The sequence below is a fragment of the Camellia sinensis genome, chromosome 12 (assembly GCF_055761805.1).
Source record: "Camellia sinensis isolate YWXY chromosome 12, ASM5576180v1, whole genome shotgun sequence".
Classification (NCBI taxonomy): domain Eukaryota; kingdom Viridiplantae; phylum Streptophyta; class Magnoliopsida; order Ericales; family Theaceae; genus Camellia; species Camellia sinensis.
In genome coordinates, this window is record NC_138972.1 from 102,468,667 (window position 1) to 102,488,478 (window position 19,812).

The window sequence follows — 19,812 nt, forward strand, 5'->3', positions numbered from 1 at the left end:
ACTATGCCCCTAGTTCATTGCCATGACTTTTTTTTCTCTTGATTTTTTTGTAAAAATGTTTTGATCAACATGAGAGTTAGATTAGCATACTTATTCCATTTTCTGTTTTGAAATCATATTAGTCAAGCTGTGAACACTGAAAAATTTTCCCTTTTTTAAGTCCAAAGAATGGTCTGGTTTTGCAAAAATGGAATAATTTTTGAGAAAAATTAGTCAGCTTCATTCAAAATAATCAAAACATATTTTTGCTAATGGCCACTACCCAACCAACATGGAATCAACCACTGGGGTGCATAACCCTAAGCCAGATAATCTCGAATTGGTTCTGTTGTAGCAATGGTGATAATCGAACCGAGCCGATTCAAACCGAATGAAGCCGAGCAAAAATGGATCGGACCGAACTGAACCGAACGGAACCAACCAACTGAACCGAGCAGAACGAAGATGAGCCAAGCAAACGTGGATAGGACAGTCAAGACGACTAAAGATACACCAATCAAACATGGAAGAGATGAATGAGTTGAAAAATGATGGGGCCGAACTTCAAGATGAAGCTGCCTACGTATCCCAAAGATAGGAATCAGGCCATACGTAGTTTCGGCTAAGGTTCACTTGGGTATTGACACTCTCCTTTTGTGCTCTAACTTTTGCCAAAACCGCCCTTTCGGATGTTCAACCTTGCGAGCCTTTCATTTTTCATTTTTTTTTGTTTGTTTGTTGTTGTTTTTTTTTTTCTCTTTTGTTTTCATTTTTTTTTTACTTTCTATTTTTTTTTTTTTTTTTTTTTTGCTCTTGCTATAACTTTTGCCACGGTCTTCAGCCCAACGAGCCTCTCAAGGATGGTACTTTCATTTTAGCTTGTCCATGTTGATTGGTTGTGAGATCTCTAGGCCATCTAAATCTATAAGAATGACTGCTACACTTGACCTGATATATATGATCATGTAGGGACTAGGCTAATTGGGTTTGAATTTGCCCCTAGTATCGTGGATAGAAACTCGATTGTCCTTCTTTTGCCAAATTCTGGGTTTTGACTTTCTGGGCGGTCTTCATTAGGAAACGATCCAGTTTTAAATCTTTGATCACATCTAACCTTATTGCCCCTAGTTCAAGGGCTGCTTCCAATCTAAATCGCATCTGACCTTATTACCCCTAGTTCAAGGGCAGTTTCTAATCTAAATCACATCCGACCTAATTGCCTCTAGTTCAAGGGTTGTCTCCCTTTCAGTTATGCAAGCCTCACACTTTGGTTAATCATTGAATATTTTGAATCACAGTTTGAAAGCTAAGGGGTCTATCTCCATTTCAGTTATGCAAGCCTCACACTTTGGTTGATCATTGAATATTTTGAATCACTGTTTGAAAGCTAAGGGGTCGGGCCTCAGGTCGAGAGGGATCCTATGCTATATAACCTCATGATCAATTCCAAGAATGTCTTCATAGGACCACGCAAAAATATTTTTTAAAATCTTTAACAAAGTGACTAATCACTTGTGCTCTTACGAAAACAATATGGAACCAATCTAGACCAAGCCAAGATCCTTCTTGGTACCCACATTAACAGAAATGATCTCATTCATCAAGGGCTTAGCACATCTCTCTTTCTCTCAGTTGATCAAAATTTACAAATATCTAGAAATTTCTCTCTTCATTTTTATAAGAGTTTTGGAAAAAAGTTTTGTAATTTTTTTGGTCAATGCAATGAATTAAAAGCATGGAGAAGTAGGCAGAATCTATGGCACTTTTATTGAAAAGAAACTATGACTAAGCGATGACAACAGACTCAAAAGAAAATGACAAAGAAGACCTAGACAGGACAGAAATGTCTAGGTTAGCACTCCCGAAATGAACAGACTCTAACTCATTAGAATGACTTGAGCCTAACCCTAACCCTACAAACTTGGTGGAATGAAACTTAGACTCAATACTCAATTCAAAACTCAGAATAAAACCATTCTCAAATTGTAAGTCAAAGTGTGGACCATCCACAACATTCAAAATAAAGCCCGTGTAATCAACAGGTAGTCACTCCCCAATTACAGAAATGGTCGGATATCCCACAAGTTCTATTTATTTACACTGATAGACTTTGTGGGATATCGAACTTTTCGGAAGTAATGGTGCTACAACAACTTAGCAAAAATAGAACTTCCAATCAGAACGACAACAGCGCTTCGACTCAAGGGTTTCAGTTATAGGTAAAGGTGTAGAAAGAGCAAACTCTCTCTACCCTTTTGGTAGCTTTTCAAACCCAAACTTAAACACCTAGAATAGGATCAAAACAATACAAAACAATAAGAACTAGGTAAAAAATGAAAGAAATGAAATCAAGATGGAAGATAGCAAGCTTATACCTCTCAAGGGAGTAAGCTTTTTGTTTGTGATCAAACTAAGCTCCAACACACTCTCAAGCTTGAATTATGGTGTTCAAGGCTCAATCAAGGTTCCTAGACTAAGGTATGAAGGTGTGTATGGTGTGTGAATATAGGTTCAATGTGGTAGGTTATCTCAAAGTGTTGTGTGCACAAGAAGAAGGAGAAGAAGGAGCTCTCAAGGTGGTATATAGGCTTTCTTGAAATTCTTTAAGCCTTAAAATAGAGATATGTGGTCGTTTTTATAGAATTTGAGCCAGAAATATCATAAATATCTTTAAAAATGGACAGCTGGCGGCCTTCCACCCAGAATAGTGTTTCTCTTTACTGAGGCACGGCCGGCCCTGAATGTGTTTCCCTGTTTTTCTGTTTCAGCCTCAAAATAGGGTGGCACAAGGTGTAAAAGTTGATTTCTTAGGTATAATCAATAGGAATATGGGAGGTTTGGGATTGTTCCGGAGCTTAAAACATGGTCTCTTCGTTGAGACCTCGAACCACGCACAATACCACTTTCACCATCGAGTGTATCGAACAAAGTGCTCGAGTCTTGTGGGCAACCAAAAATGGGGTGTCCACACATAGCGTCGAAGGAAGCTGTCACGCCCCAAACCCGCCCCTAGAAGTTTGGGCATGACCACTTCAAAAAAACGGACACTTAACCTGTTATATATAACATATGGGGCCTAAGTGGAAGTATAAATTTTATATAATAATATGCAAGGAAAGAGCTACATCCATTGAGCGACCACTATCATGCCAGGATCACAAATAGACAGATAATAATAGTTACATACACATATACAACCCCGCCCGTGTTTGGGCGTATAATAAAAAAAAACATTAGAAGTTACAACATATTATAGACAATCAGAATCTAAGCCAAAACTTCACCAGACGGGTAGGCTTCACCTAAATGCTTGGACACACAGAGGCTAACAAGGAAGACGAGCATGAAAAGTTGAGGCTGACCTCCAAACGCAGGACCTACGGAATCAGACAAAATACATAGTGAGATAACCTCAGTGAATAATAGTACGTGAATAACTCAATGTTCAACTTGAATTATAATGCAAATCAGAGTGTATATAATATAAAAGACAGGTAGTTAATCTGATTCCGTACTAACGTCAGAACGGTCTTGTTGGTTCACAAATTCACAGACTGGCCCTTGGCCTGGTGGGTTCACATATTCACAATTAGCCTTTGGCTTGATAGATTCATAATTGGGATTCATAACTTCACAACTTGGCCCTTGGCCCTTTGAATTCATAGTTTCACACGTTGGCCCTCGGCCTCATAGATTCACAAATTCACAAGTTGGCCCTCGACCTCATAAGTTCATAGATTCACAAGTCGGCCCTTTGCCTCATAAGTTCATAGATTTCACAAATATTCATAATTTCACAAGCTGGCCCTCAGCCTCATAAGTTCACAAATTCACAAGTTGGCCCTCGGCCTCATAAGTTCATAGATTCCACAAATATTCATAATTTCACAAGCTGGCCCTCGGCCTCATAAGTTCACAAATTCACAAGCTGGCCTCGGCCTCATAAGTTCATAGATTCACAAGTCGGCCCTTTGCCTCATAAGTTCATAGATTTCAAAATATTCATAATTTCACAAGCTGGCCCTCGGCCTCATAAGTTCACAAATTCACAAGTTGGCCCTCGGCCTCATAAGTTCACACAGAAGCACATAGATCCTTCTAATTATTCACATGAGGTAACATAGTTACGTTACGTTCAACAGAGTGCTAATAGCAACTATTACTAGATTGAATTTCATAATGCAGTCACATCCCATTTGTTTGTCATGAATTACTACCTCTAGTTCACAGATAACAGAATGTTAGTACATATTAAACGAGTCCAGAGATACGCAGATACCATAATCTCGTAATACACTTACATTCCCCTTGTTCGTTATAAATTCATACAACTGACTTACAGATAACAGTGTGCTAGTATCCATTATCAATAATAAACAGAACGTAGTACCCAGTAATGCTCTTAGATTTTCCCATGGTTTCTCATAAGGTGACATAATTGTCCCACAATAATAGAACAACACTATTAACAATAAACAGAAGGTAAATGCTCCATTACATTAATAAGAGTGGAGCCATTCACATCATAACGTGGGTCACATAATCGTGTTATTGACATTCAATTCTTTCTCCGGATTGAGTCATTCAGAGGTTCATCTGATATTTAACATAATTTCATAATGGTTATTAACGTACAAAACAACCTGTAGTCTTATCCAATTATTCGTTTTGGTGATCCACTCTAGGTAGATATCTGTATCATGTCAGTGTGTGCCAAATCCTTCAATGTTTACATAAGTTCACACTAATTCTCGTTCCACATACATGTTAACTTAATTGACCACAGGGAACAAGATGTTAATAAGAATCATTATTAACGGTAAATAATGTGCATTAGAGTACTATTACTCACAGTGCTATAACGGAGTGCTCGTCCTTCTCAGGTTATGCCCTACACGTGTACACAACTTATACAGTAAGGCATCAAACACAAATTCCAAAAATACCAGAGGGTTAAGCATGTAAAACAGAGCAAACAATATTTTGCAGCATGAAGTTTCAAACCTACTTCTCCAACTCAATATATATATATATATATATATATATATATAAGATTACTACTCTTACAAAACACATTATGGAATTTACACCCATTCATCTTCTACTCAAAGAAAGAAAGGATTTTTATGAACATTTCCATGTTCCCCAAAACTCCTTAAATTTCTAGTGTTTTCACCAAAAACCAAACATTTCCCCATCCCCATAAGAAATCCTATTAAATCATTCTCTTGGTTTAATAACTAAGCAAGCCCACAAATATTTAGTAAAATGATTTGGGATTAAACCCATTCTTGAAAACTTCACATTTTAGGTCACAAAAATTAATATCAACATAGTTAATACCATCCCACATAATCATCACAATTCAACATATCTCAAAAGGAATTCTTAAATTCCATTTCAACATTCCATAATCGAATTTATATCATCCACATTATCAATAAATCTTTTCCCCCAATTTCCCTTTTATTAAAACATAATTTACAATGCATTTAACAAAGTTCAATCGCAAAATTTAAACATAATTTTCAAACATAACCAAATTCCAATTAAACTTGAACACATCTAATTCAACCTACCACTTTCATGATTCAACTATCAATTTGGGCCAAATCATGGATTATCATCAAAAACCAACCTAGGGTTTCTAAGAAATCTACAAATTTCAAATAAAATTTTAAATCTTCTTAACCCATTACTTTTTATTCCAAATCTTCTCATTTATTAGGCACCCTAGGTCCATAACCCATAAACCATACTCTAAACCCCATAATAGAACCCCAACATACCTCAAAAATTTCGGAATTCCATTCGGTAGAAAGTGGTGATCTCCTCTTATTCTCTATCCTTGATGCAAGGTCCATGGTTGATTTGTTGAGAAAAGTGGAGGAAATCAAGGTTTTGGGAGCTAGGGTTTCGGACATGGAAGAGGGAAGAAGAAGAGAGGAAAAGAAAATCTAAGAAATGACTCAAAAATCACGTTTTTGAGCTGCTGCCCCGCACATCGCCGCACGTGCGCCGCATTTCCCGCACGTGCGGTCCTGCTTCCAACACAGATATGAAAACTTCAAACAGGCGTAACTCTCTCATCCGGACTCCGTTTTAGGTCATTCTTGTGCCCAAATTGAAGCCCGGAAAATAAGCTTTCCAATGGTTCTAACCTCACATCCAAATTCCAAGTGTGGAACAAGAAAAGGGCAAAAGAGTGGCGGTTGGTCGTAAACAAATTATTCAAATTAAAGTTTTTGATCCAATCTTACTTTACCATCATATTACCACCACAATCAATAGCCCAAAATAAAATAGGGAGGTTCCAAATACACTAATAAAAATGCCACAGATATAAATCACTTTTCACAGAAAGCAAGTAAATGTACAGAATAACAGATCGAAAATATACTAGAAACAGATATGAGGGTCGGGTTATTACATTCTCCCCCCCTTAAATAAGTTTGGTCCTCCAAACTTGTTTTGCCATATGATAAAGTAGAAATCTCAGTCTCACATTATTGTTCAATTCTTTCATAAATATTTACATACTTTGGTTCGAACAATTCATAGGGTAATCCCACACTTATTGCGATAAGGAAGATAAGATTACACGAGTCCATTGCAGAATATGTGAGACAGAAAATCCTCAGTAGGTAGGGTCTATCATTTCAATATTTCCCCATCAATAAGTTCCACAGTGTTAATGCCCAAACACAGAACATACAATTCTTAAATACAGAAGTATAGTAGATTTCGTTTTCCTAGACACAGAATTCATACATTCCACAGTATGCATTAATTTCAATCGCCATATGTTCTTTTCTATGTTCATATGCAAATCCCATTACTTGATAAGTCCCATATTATAAGTCACTTAGGGATAAGCTGGTAACCCAAACTGTCTATCATCGTCACAAAAATCAATTATGTAATTAGATTCATATCATATAATGCATCATGAAATTAAATACCAAAGCCATCCACAAGGTTCAGTCCATTTAACAAGGTATGCATCATTCCAACAAGCATAATAAGTTGCGTAAGCAGATAGTCACTAGCTTCACATTTGTTCTTAGTATTCTCTATTTCCGTAAACATATCAAATTCATAATGTTATATGGACTCAAAACCACACATACGAATTTGGGCAAAGTCAGAATAATGGAAAGAAATACCGTAACATAAGGAGAACCATAGTCCAAATCCAACAGTTACAATTAGATCATAACTTAGCATCATACACTTTTACAATTTCCTGTAAGTACGCCATGAGAGACACTTAATTAGAATATCCTAAGTTTGGATATGAGCAATAAAAACATATAAGGTAACTATCTTTTCAAGCGTAGGGAGCCATCCGAAAATAAAACCAGAATCAAATTCAAAATCACGGTCAGTTAATCAGTCATAACTTGAAGGCGTAATGTCTTCTCTTAGAAACATTCTTCTTAATTTGGCCTCTCCTTTAATCATTTCAATATTCCACATACGTAAGTCTGGTTAAGTCCATTTATAGAGTCATAATTCCAGTAAATATACCATAATCACATCTATTAGGGTTCCATAATATCTAGAAATTCAACAGTATATCGATAAAATGCTTTAATCATGTAGTGCGTATTGTACAAATTTGTATAACATGCAAGAGGAAGTGGATACCCCGTACGTATCGCTAGCCCTTCATCATTATGGATTATCCCCTCATAACTATTTGTTTCTGTCGAAATGCCCAGTGTCATACAAAATAATTTACATCATGGTCTTCCAATAGGCAATAAAGGATCAAATTGCAATATCCAACCTTTACATATCTTCACAGAAATATATTACAGAGATGATTTCTCAATCATTAATACCCATAGGGAGGGTTTTCGTTCTTGCAGCAAATTATCAGATCCCACTCATTTAATTTGGTTTCACGGTAGTCCTTAACTACCCCTTTATAAGTGTTATACACGCAAACCTATAAGATAAGTGGGGCTCTTCATGTTCTTCGGCCATTTCTTATAAGAAATCCCGATTACAGATTATAGACGTAACGTAAACAAAGCAGATTACAATTTCAGATTTCAGGTTTCAGATTACAAATTACAGAGGGCAGAGTACAGACAGAATTATGGTTACAGATTCCCATAATCAAATTCCAGTTACACACAAACACTACTCCTTCCTTAATTCACGAAATCATATTACTTACATACTCTTCCAAGATCATTAACTAACTCGTCAATATAACTTATTTATTTAAATCATTAGCAAGAAGCAAGGTCACAATTACTTGATCCTTTTTACAACTTTAGGGGGGGTCACTACATGCCTGACTTTTTCTTAGAATCGGTCGTACTTAACACAATTTCAATCCTTACACAAAACACATCTTATGAAAATATTCAAACACAATAAATTCTTAAAATCACGAATCTTGACAGGGTTATGGCAAGAAAAACATAACTAAGAGTATCGTACATATAGCATTTCCTTTGATCTTAGGAATATTCGGTACTTAGAATTTAATCAAGTCACTTAAGCAAATGCTAAAAACCCATTCATATTATCATTATTCCCATGATAGCTCACATTTCATCTAATCATTTGTATATACATTGTCTTACCGACTAGCTCGAATCCTCACCACGCTTCCGCTGCGCAACTTGCTTGATTTAATCCCATCTGCAGGTCTTACCAAGTTCTGCAGAGCAATCAATCACAATATATACAAGAAATGTATAACAGACATGAATAACAACCATTGCGGTTAGCGTCATTACATATACCAGTATCGTTGCTATCAATTCCTTTCATATGCACTAAGGAATGATGCCTAAGTCTTTTCTAGACATCCTAAAACTCAATGGATCCGTGTGTGAGATAGCAACTCATGCTCTGATACCACCTGTCACGCCCCAAACCCGCCCCTAGAAGTTTGGGCATGACCACTTCAAAAAAATGGACACTTAACCTGTTATATATAACATATGGGGCCTGAGTGGAAGCATAAATTTTATATAATAATATGCAAGGAAAGAGCTACATCCATTGAGTGACCACTATCATGCCAGGATCACAAATAGACAGATAATAATGGTTACATACACATATACAACCCCGCCCGTGTTTGGGCGTATAATAAAAAACAACATTAGAAGTTACAACATATTATAGACAATCAGAATCTAAGCCAAAACTTCACCAAACGGGTAGGCTTCACCCAAATGCTTGGACACACAGAGGCTAACAAGGAAGACGAGCATGAAAAGTTGAGGCTGACCTCCAAACGCAGGACCTACGGAATCAGACAAAATACATAGTGAGATAACCTCAGTGAATAATAGTACGTGAATAACTCAATGTTCAACTTGAATTATAATGCAAATCAGAGTGTATATAATATAAAAGACAGGTAGTTAATATGATTCCGTACTAACGTCAGAACGATCTTGTTGGTTCACAAATTCACAGACTGGCCCTTGGCCTGGTGGGTTCACATATTCACAATTAGCCTTTGGCTTGATAGATTCATAATTGGGATTCATAACTTCACAACTTGGCCCTTGGCCCTTTGAATTCATAGTTTCACACGTTGGCCCTCGGCCTCATAGATTCAAAAATTCACAAGTTGGCCCTCGGCCTCATAAGTTCATAGATTCACAAGTTGGCCCTTTGCCTCATAAGTTCATAGATTTCACAAATATTCATAATTTCACAAGCTGGCCCTCGGCCTCATAAGTTCACAAATTCACAAGTTGGCCCTCGGCCTCATAAGTTCATAGATTTCACAAATATTCATAATTTCACAAGCTGGCCCTCGACCTCATAAGTTCACAAATTCACAAGTTGGCCTCGGCCTCATAAGTTCATAGATACACAAGTCGGCCCTTTGCCTCATAAGTTCATAGATTTCACAAATATTTATAATTTCACAAGCTGGCCCTCGGCCTCATAAGTTCACACAGAAGCACATAGTTCCTTCTAATTATTCACATGAGGTAAGATAGTTACGTTACGTTCAACAGAGTGCTAATAGCAACTATTACTAGATTGAACTTCATAATGCAGTCACATCCCATTTGTTTGTCATGAATTACTACCTCTAGTTCACAGATAACAGAATGTTAGTACATATTAAACGAGTCTAGAGATACGCAGATACCATAATCTCGTAATACACTTACATTCCCCTTGTTCGTTATAAATTCATACAACTGACTTACAGATAACAGTGTGCTAGTATCCATTATCAATAATAAACAGAACATAGTACCCAGTAATGCTCTTAGATTTTCCCATGGTTTCTCATAAGGTGACATAATTGTCCCACAATAATAGAACAACACTATTAACAATAAACAGAAGGTAAATGCTCCATTACATTAATAAGAGTGGAGCCATTCACATCATAACGTGGGTCACATAATCGTGTTATTGACATTCAATTCTTTCTCCGGATTGAGTCATTCAGAGGTTCATCTGATATTTAACATAATTTCATAATGGTTATTAACGTACAAAACAACCTGTAGTCTTATCCAATTATTCGTTTTGGTGATCCACTCTAGGTAGATATCTGTATCATGTCAGTGTGTGCCAAATCCTTCAATGTTTACATAAGTTCACACTAATTCTCGTTCCACATACATGTTAACTTAATTGACCACGGGGAACAAGATGTTAATAAGAATCATTATTAACGGTAAATAATGTGCATTAGAGTACTATTACTCACAGTGCTATAACGGAGTGCTCGTCCTTCTCGGGTTATGCCCTACACGTGTACACAACTTATACAGTAAGGCATCAAACACAAATTCCAAAAATACCAGAGGGTTAAGCATGTAAAACAGAGCAAACAATATTTCGCAGCATGAAGTTTCAAACCTACTTCTCCAACTCAATATATATATATATATATATATATAAGATTACTACTCTTACAAAACACATTATGGAATTTACACCCATTCATCTTCTACTCAAAGAAAGAAAGGATTTTTATGAACATTTCCATGTTCCCCAAAACTCCTTAAATTTCTAGTGTTTTCACCAAAAACCAAACATTTCCCCATCCCCATAAGAAATCCTATTAAATCATTCTCTTGGTTTAATAACTAAGCAAGCCCACAAATATTTAGTAAAATGATTTGGGATTAAACCCATTCTTGAAAACTTCACATTTTAGGTCACAAAAATTAATATCAACATAGTTAATACCATCCCACATAATCATCACAATTCAACATATCTCAAAAGGAATTCTTAAATTCCATTTCAACATTCCATAATCGAATTTATATCATCCACATTATCAATAAATCTTTTCCCCCAATTTCCCTTTTATTAAAACATAATTTACAATGCATTTAACAAAGCTCAATCGCAAAATTTAAACATAATTTTCAAACATAACCAAATTCCAATTAAACTTGAACACATCTAATTCAACCTACCACTTTCATGATTCAACTATCAATTTGGGCCAAATCATGGATTATCATCAAAAACCAACCTAGGGTTTCTAAGAAATCTACAAATTTCAAATAAAATTTTAAATCTTCTTAACCCATTACTTTTTATTCCAAATCTTCTCATTTATTAGGCACCCTAGGTCCATAACCCATAAACCATACTCTAAACCCCATAATAGAACCCCAACATACCTCAAAAATTTCGGAATTCCATTCGGTAGAAAGTGGTGATCTCCTCTTATTCTCTATCCTTGATGCAAGGTCCATGGTTGATTTGTTGAGAAAAGTGGAGGAAATCAAGGTTTTGGGAGCTAGGGTTTCGGACATGGAAGAGGGAAGAAGAAGAGAGGAAAAGAAAATCTAAGAAATGACTCAAAAATCACGTTTTTGAGCTGCTGCCCCGCACATCGCCGCACGTGCGCCGCATTTCCCGCACGTGCGGTCCTGCTTCCAACACAGATATGAAAACTTCAAACAGGCGTAACTCTCTCATCCGGACTCCGTTTTAGGTCATTCTTGTGCCCAAATTGAAGCCCCGAAAATAAGATTTCCAATGGTTCTAACCTCACATCCAAATTCCAAGTGTGGAACAAGAAAAGGGCAAAAGAGTGACGGTTGGTCGTAAACGAATTATTCAAATTAAAGTTTTTGATCCAATCTTACTTTACCATCATATTACCACCACAATCAATAGCCCAAAATAAAATAGGGAGGTTCCAAATACACTAATAAAAATGCCACAGATATAAATCACTTTTCACAGAAAGCAAGTAAATGCACAGAATAACAGATCGAAAATATACTAGAAACAGATATGAGGGTCGGGTTATTACAGAAGCGATGAAGAGATCGCTGGTGGTGGGTGCAAATTTGGTTTTGGTAGTTCAAAGTACATTTGATGGTCCTTGGTTCGAAATTAGCGATCGTCTCTTCGATCTTGTCCAACGTCGCCGATCCATTCTAGGAATGAGAGAGAGAGAGAGAGAGAGAGAGAGAGAGAGAGAGAAGAGGCAGAGAAAGATAGAGGTGGGGAGTAAACGGCGGCGATTGGCAGTGACGGAGAGTAGAGAAAGAAGTTCTTACCGTGGGGAGAAGTTTGCACTGTTGTCGATCGAAGTGAGAGAGAAGAGTGATAGAGTTTGTAAAAGAAGTGATATATAGAGAGAAAATAGATAGAGTGATTGTTTGGAAATGAGAGGAAGATGACTCTAGAAGTTGATCTCAGCTGTTGGATTATATAAAGATCCAATGGTAAAGGTAGTGTCTTGGAATGTGTAACATGAGCCCAACGGCTCTATTTCAATCTGGAAGTAAAAAAGGGCTATTTTTCCAAACATACATGACACCAATGGCTATAAATTAAACGACTAAAAGAAGGGTCATGTTTTTGTAGTAGTATAAATACACACACCTTGTTTCACCAATTTGAGTTCACAACAAAAATATCTTCAATTATATTTTTATTTTTATTTTTCACACAATCAGTATGGAAGGTTCATCAAAAGTAAAGAGAGGAAAATCATTCACCACTCAAGAAGATGTGGCAATTTATAGAGCTTGGTGTCACATTACTGAAGATCCAATTATTGGGAATTCGCAATCTCATGCTCATTTTTGGGAAATTTTTTTTGAAAATTATTGCTCGGTGCAGAATGATCACTCAAGAACACAAGTAGCTATCTCATCTCAATGGGGTGTAATCATGAAATGTTGTAACAAATTTCGAGGGTGTTTAGTGCAAGTCGAAAATTTACACTCAAGTGGGATGTCTCAAGTTGATATAGTAAGATTTTATCTTCATTTATTATGTTACTTTTTTTTATTTTGTTTCATATAAAAATTAACTAATTAATTAATTAATATTTTATTGATACATATGCTTCAAGAAAAACTTTTTATACCATCAATATGAAAACAAACATTTTGGTTTTGAACATTGTTGGTCAATCTTGCAAAATAATATCAGGTGATAAGATGTAACTCCTACGAACATAGTGAAGTCAAGGATTACACCATTTTTCCCTAATTCAACCCCTGAATACCCTATGGATAACTGCATTTCTCTTGAAGACAACAACAGTCCAAGTGTTGGTAATAATCCAATCGGTGAGGGTAGTGTCTCTACAAGGGGTAAAAGGCCTATGGGTAGGAAATTTGCAAAAGAATTGCTTCAGAAATGTGAAGCTGTTCAAGCCGAAGTCAACAAATATAACAATTTGTTGGAGACATTTAACCAACATCTTGCTGAGAAGGAAATGAAAAAAGCTGAAAGAGAAGAAAACAAGATTCAAGCATTGCAGGAGATGAATAACTAGAGATAAAAATAAAAATAAAAACATTTGTAGGATATGAGAGAACTTGAGATCACAAAGGAAGAACGTTTGATAATGACTACAGGCATTTCTCATTTGGACCTTCAGACGAAAATGTATTACATAATGCACAAAAATTAGACTTTCACCAAGTGGTCGGCACTGTAGACGTCCCCGAACGCCCCGGGAGGATGAAGTCCCGTTCTGTTCATTTGGGGTCACTACAGCTCAGGACTCTAAAGTTGTCATGGTTCTTAGTCTGAACCAAAGAGTCCAAATCCGACAAATCGTTTTTAGAAAAATGATTTTTGAAAGAAGTGCCAAACATGGACTGCTTTGCCAGATACAGAGTCGCCACCTAAATATTTTATTTTGGGAAATTTAGGAAACCCTGACTCGGTGCCAAAAGGCCACGTGTCCGTCATCACCAAAGTTGCCTCGGCTCGGGAACTTGGGTACGATTGGGGAAGGTCACTTCGTGAGCACCCCCGCTCGCCCGGTCATAGACCGGCCTCTACTAACCATAATATCGATTTTTGAAAACATTGTGAGTTCTTATTCTGGTTTATTAGCCTAGATTACTATGTGATGCGCACAACACACAAATATAGACCGGGTCGCCTGAATTGGAACGAAACATTTTAGGTTTGTTTTTGAAAATGGTTTGCTACCCGCAGGTAGGTTTTAAAACATTTGATGATTTATTCCAATTTAAGTAACCCAACCTCCACCCACAGGCATTCAGGCAGTTATATCATATAAGCACATAGCCTCATGGTAAGCATGCTATTCATGGCAGCACTCACACGCATGCAAGGATGCTAAAGCATAAAGCTTACCGAGTACTCCAAGCCAAAATAGAAACTCATTAGAAATCATGCATGAATCCTAAGTATACAGAAATGCCTAATGCAATACATGCAAAAATGCAACTATAGTAGGCTCGGCTATTCTAAACATGGCATATGGAATGCTACAGCTAACATGTATTCAATTTGGAATTGAAAGTACGATCCAGTTAGTATGATGCGCCGAGCCTGGTGCATGCAATACAGATGAATGATGCAAACATGCTGTCATACTGTATGCTAATTTAAATATGCCCTAATCTAACCATCATAAGCGGATAAATAAAAGGGAAGAAAGACGTGGGGTTGGAGGACATACATCACACTCACGCACGCTTATTACAGTTATGCCCTCGCGCAGAGGGTCCGAATAAATAATACAGTCCAAATATTACAGTCCCGAATAAAAGAATATTACAGTCCAAAATATTACAAAATCCTAATTAATTAACAAATTAACTAAGAAAGCAAATAAAACTGGCGTGCAAGCCAGGGACTACCTTGCTTTTGATGGATGATGCATATCCGGGTTGTCTTGCGCGGAAATCCACCGGAATGCCCCAATTAGCCTCTGTTTACACCTGTTCTTGAAATGCGTGCCAAGCCTCAAAAAATTGTTGATTCTTTGTTTTGCTGCAACAGAGAGCAGGAAAGGGGCATAGCAATGTATTTGCACAGATATATGCATGTCTCGATCCTCGTGCCACCAATCACGCATACCGAGGCATGATGGCCGAGGAGTCGAAATGCACAACTCAATATAGGATGAATGCACATGAAACTACAGCTAAAACCTAACTCCATCATGGATAATCCGGAGTGTCGGTGACTGGGGAATTGAGATACATTCCGTCACTCGGAGTACGAAATGTACCTCGTTTCCCGTGCCCGGGCTAACTCCTATCCCGAACACGATGCAATATGCATGATATGCATGAAATGCAACTAAGATACAATCCTAACATACACAATGCTATGAAAATGATATGCCTCGAAATGCGTGCACACAGGCACGCAAATCGAGAAAATGACAGAATGCAATCTAAGATACAACCTAGTATGTACTATGCTGTGAAAATGATATGCCTCGAAATGCATGCACACGTGCACGCAAACCGAGGCGACGGTATACGCAATGCAAGTGTCTAAAATGGCATGGAAAAGGTAACATGGACTTACACTAACATGAGAGAGCCTCAGCCACACTCACATAAGAAGCTGGTTGATGAAAATGAAGTGCCTCGAAATGCGTGCACACGGGCACGCAAACCGAGGCGATGGCATACGCAACGCACATGACATGAAAACATGATATGGACTTATACCAACATGAGTGAGCCTCAGCCACACTCACATAGGATGCCGGTGAATAAAAAATGAAGTGCCTCGAAATGCGTGCACACGGGCACGCAAACCGAGGCGATGGCAGAATGCGATGTAATGACATGAAAACATGATATGGGCTTATACCATCATCAGTGAGCCTCAGCCACACTCACATAGGATGCCGGTGAATGAAAATGAGGTGCCTCGAAATGCGTGCACATGGGCACGCAAACCGAGGCAATGACGGAATGTGATGAAATGACATGGAAATGGCATGCAATCATTCTAATGGAATTTCAGCACTAAAATATGGGGGAAAACAGTCCCGAAATGAGGCAAAATGACATGAAATGCAAGGAATTGTCCCGAAATGCGAATTTAGGCACCCGAAATGGCCTATAGCTATGCCAAACATGCACAACATGGACATGCAATGCAAAGACAGAAGCTAGACAGTCCCAAAAAAGGCACTTTCATAGTTATAAACATGGCCAAACAGCAAGCATAGGTATGGCAAAAATGGCATGCAAGAATAGGGGCCAAAAGAGGGGTAATGAAGCAAGTGATATAAGCAAAACCCAAACTGAAAAATTTCCTTCTACAACATTGAAGAGGGACCGAAAATATGAATATTTACAGTATATGGCAGCCTCAAAATCAGTATACAAACATGATAGAAATGTGATGCAAAATGAGGCTCAAAAGTGGCTATAACATGAAGTATGCAAAATATTCACCAAATAGTCGAAGACCCTTAATAAAACATGTAGAATGGGCCAAAATAGGACTATTTCCAGAACTGTAAAATGGCCAAAAACAAAAGCATGGTAGGCTAACTAAACATGCAAGAATGGGGAATAAAAGAGAGATATAACATGAAGTGACCTATGGAGGTCCCAAACCATGAAAGGACCTAAATAAGACATGAAGTATGGACCAAAATAAGCACTTTTTCAGAACTGTAAAATGGCCAAAAACAAAAGCATGGTAGGCTGCCATTGCATGCAAGAATAGGGAAGAAAAGAGGAGTATAAAGGTAGGTATAACATGGAAGTCCCAAATGGTGTTGAGCCCTTCTTCAATGTTGAAGAGGGGCTCAAAATAAGCCTAATATCAGTTTACAACATGCTCAAAAACAGATTACTCATGGGCCAAAAATAGCATGCAAGATCATGACATATAAGAGGATCAATGAAGCAAGTGTATCATGGAGGGCTCAAACAGGGTTGAGCCCTTAATGAAAAGTGAAGATGAGCTCAAAAGAGGGCCCTTTTCAGTTAGGGCCGGAGCTTGAAACAAAAAGCAAGTGAGGCTTACAAATGGATCAAGAAAAGGGGTCAAAGAAGAGAAAGGTTACTCACCCTTGAAGACTAAGACTTTTGTTGCTTCTTGGATCAATTTGCAGCTTCTTTGGCCTTTGAGAAACCTTCCTTGTTGCTGGAAATGAGGTGGTGGTGGTAGAGCTTGGTGGTGTAGAAGAAATGGTGCTTAAGGACTTAAGGTTTTTCAAGGAAATGAGAGGTATAGAAATGGAGTTGTGTATGGAAGCTTGAAGATGAAGTTTTCTAACCTCAACAAAGGATATATCTTGCTTGCTATATAGGCCAACAAGGGGGTGTAAAGGTGGGGGAAAAGGAGACAAACTTTTCCCCACAAAATATCCCCCGGATAAAGATCTTTTCTGGGGGATAAAGCCTCACAGCTGTAAAGTGCACAGTGCAAGGAATACGGCCGGCCTGTTACTTTTGCTCCAGGTGGCCGGCCGGCCACACCCCCTAGCCGGCCGGCTAGGGGTCAAAAGGGTCAAGTAGATTTTCTGGCCGGCCACCAACTGATAGTGCCCTCCTATGTGTGTACATCACAACCATGTGGTTAAAAGTCCAAGAAAGTGGGTTCAAGGGGTTCAACATTAGCTCGGAAAGAGGGGGTCAAAAGGGTCAAGTAGAATTACTGGCCGGCCACCAACTTTTAGGGTCCTCTCATGTGTGTACATCACAAATATGTGGTTCAAAGTTCAAGAAAAAGGGTCCAAGGGGTTCAACATTAGCCCGGAAGGAGGGGGTCAAAAGGGTCAAGTAACATTACTGGCCGGCCACCACTTTTTAGGGTCCTCCCATGTGTGTACATTACAAATATGTGGTTCAAAGTTCAAGAAAAAGGGTCCAAGGGGTTCAACATTAGCCCGGAAGTGTGAAAAACGGGCGCTGGAGGGCGTCGGAGGATGTATAACTGGTTGCCGCAACAATTGCTGGCCTCCCACCCTTCAGTGACCTCCCCGGTGATAAAACAGAGGTACCTACCAAAAATGAACGAAAACCGTTGCAAAACGAATGTTCGGGGACCAAAACACGCAGTTCGAGGTCCCGAAAATGGGCTGTTAAGCACCGAAAGTGGCATTCGGCCACGAAGTGGGTTTCTCAGACCCCAGTGTCCCTCAAAAGGGAGTAGAAAGGAAGTATGCCAAAAATCAGAACAAACGGAGATGGTTAGGCGTTCCCGAACCGAGGCATACGGCCTGACGGCTCCGAAAACCGGGAACCGGACTCCGAAATGGGCAAAATGGCCTACGGCCACCAAATGTAGCCTACGGACATTGAGAGTTGGTCTTTGGGACCTCTCTCTTCCCTCAGGAAAAGAAACAAAGAAAATCGAGTTTGGTTCGCAAACCGAGACAAGGCACAGAAGAGGGTTCGGAAGTCCGGAGGCAGGGCTCACGGCCGCAACTCTGAAACTTCTGAACAAGCACATTATGCAGCATCATCAAGCGCTCAGTCGGTGACGTCTGAGTCTTAAGGTCGGTCAAAAATGGGGTGTCTACAGTTGCCCCTCTTTGACAGAACTCGGAAGTCATAAGTGACGGGAGTGAATGTCAAAGCCTAGAGACGACCCATTTTTGACAAGGCCAAAGACTTAGACAAACATACGGGATAAACAGAGATGTGCCCGCAGGCATGCCCGCAGGCAGGGGGCAAAATGCAAATGATAACGCAGGAAGATTTTGAAGATTGGACTTATACGCTACGCGAAGCCGGTTTTGAAAGTTGGACTTATACGCTACGCGAAGCCGGTCATCACTCATGATCATGCAAATGCAGCAAGCTGTAATGAAGCAAGTATTCGCAAATAGATGCAACAGTTTTAAGCAAGAATGCAAAGCAATAACTACATTTCATGCAGTTAAGAATGCGGAGGATTATTCAATCCCCGCCACGTCTCACACGGAGAAGATACGATACCTGCGCGATTCGTCTGGTCGCACCAGCCTCAATTGAACCGTACATACAATATCGTGCCTGCAAAAAGAGAGAGATTGCAACAAGTACAATATGCTACCAACATATATTTAATGTGATTCCGAAAGTTCGACACACGCAGTGCCGGTGAGTGTATGCATCGCAATGCAAGAGTGGAACATGCGTGACAACGCATGCTCAAACATAGAGGTATGCCAATATCAAGAAATGTGCACGTTAATGCAGGTATGCTCATGAGAATGCAAGTTATGTGCACGATAGTACAAAACGAGCATAAATCAGGGTGTTCATTTGTCGTGAAACAACGAGTACGGAAACGCGTGTTTCGGCGAAGGTAACTCGATCACGGCCTCCGATCCGCTTCCCTGAAAGGTTACAACTCATTCAAAAAGGATACACTTTGATTTTGATGAGTGATGATGAGACATATGTCAAAACTTGAAGCCGAAGTCCCGACGGAGCAATTTCGTGACCGGAAGTGTACTTTTCTTGAACTTTTTCAGGTCCCGGGAACTCCGATCTTCCTCAAAATTTGCAGGGAGCTAGGTGAGCATGTGGGGAACATGGCCGGCCGGTTATAGGGAAAGGGGGAGGTGGCCAACCGGTTTCCCATAAAGTAGATAGCTGGCCGGCCAGTTAT

The 19,812-nt window shown here is 38.8% G+C and overlaps 1 long non-coding RNA gene across 2 annotated transcripts; it reads right to left on the reverse strand.

Annotated features, from left to right (window-relative positions):
• Nucleotides 1-3,095: 3,095 nt before the first annotated feature.
• LOC145804233 (uncharacterized) lies at nt 3,096-9,430 on the reverse strand. 2 transcript variants are annotated; one of them, XR_014345858.1, is made up of 3 exons: nt 8,583-9,430; nt 4,832-4,870; nt 3,096-3,356 (listed from the first exon to the last, which is right to left on the reverse strand). It is a non-coding gene; the product is annotated as an uncharacterized LOC145804233 (long non-coding RNA). The 2 variants fall into 2 exon arrangements; XR_014345857.1 differs by lacking the exon at nt 8,583-9,430 and adding an exon at nt 5,769-6,017.
• Between the last annotated feature and the right edge of the window lie 10,382 nt (nt 9,431-19,812).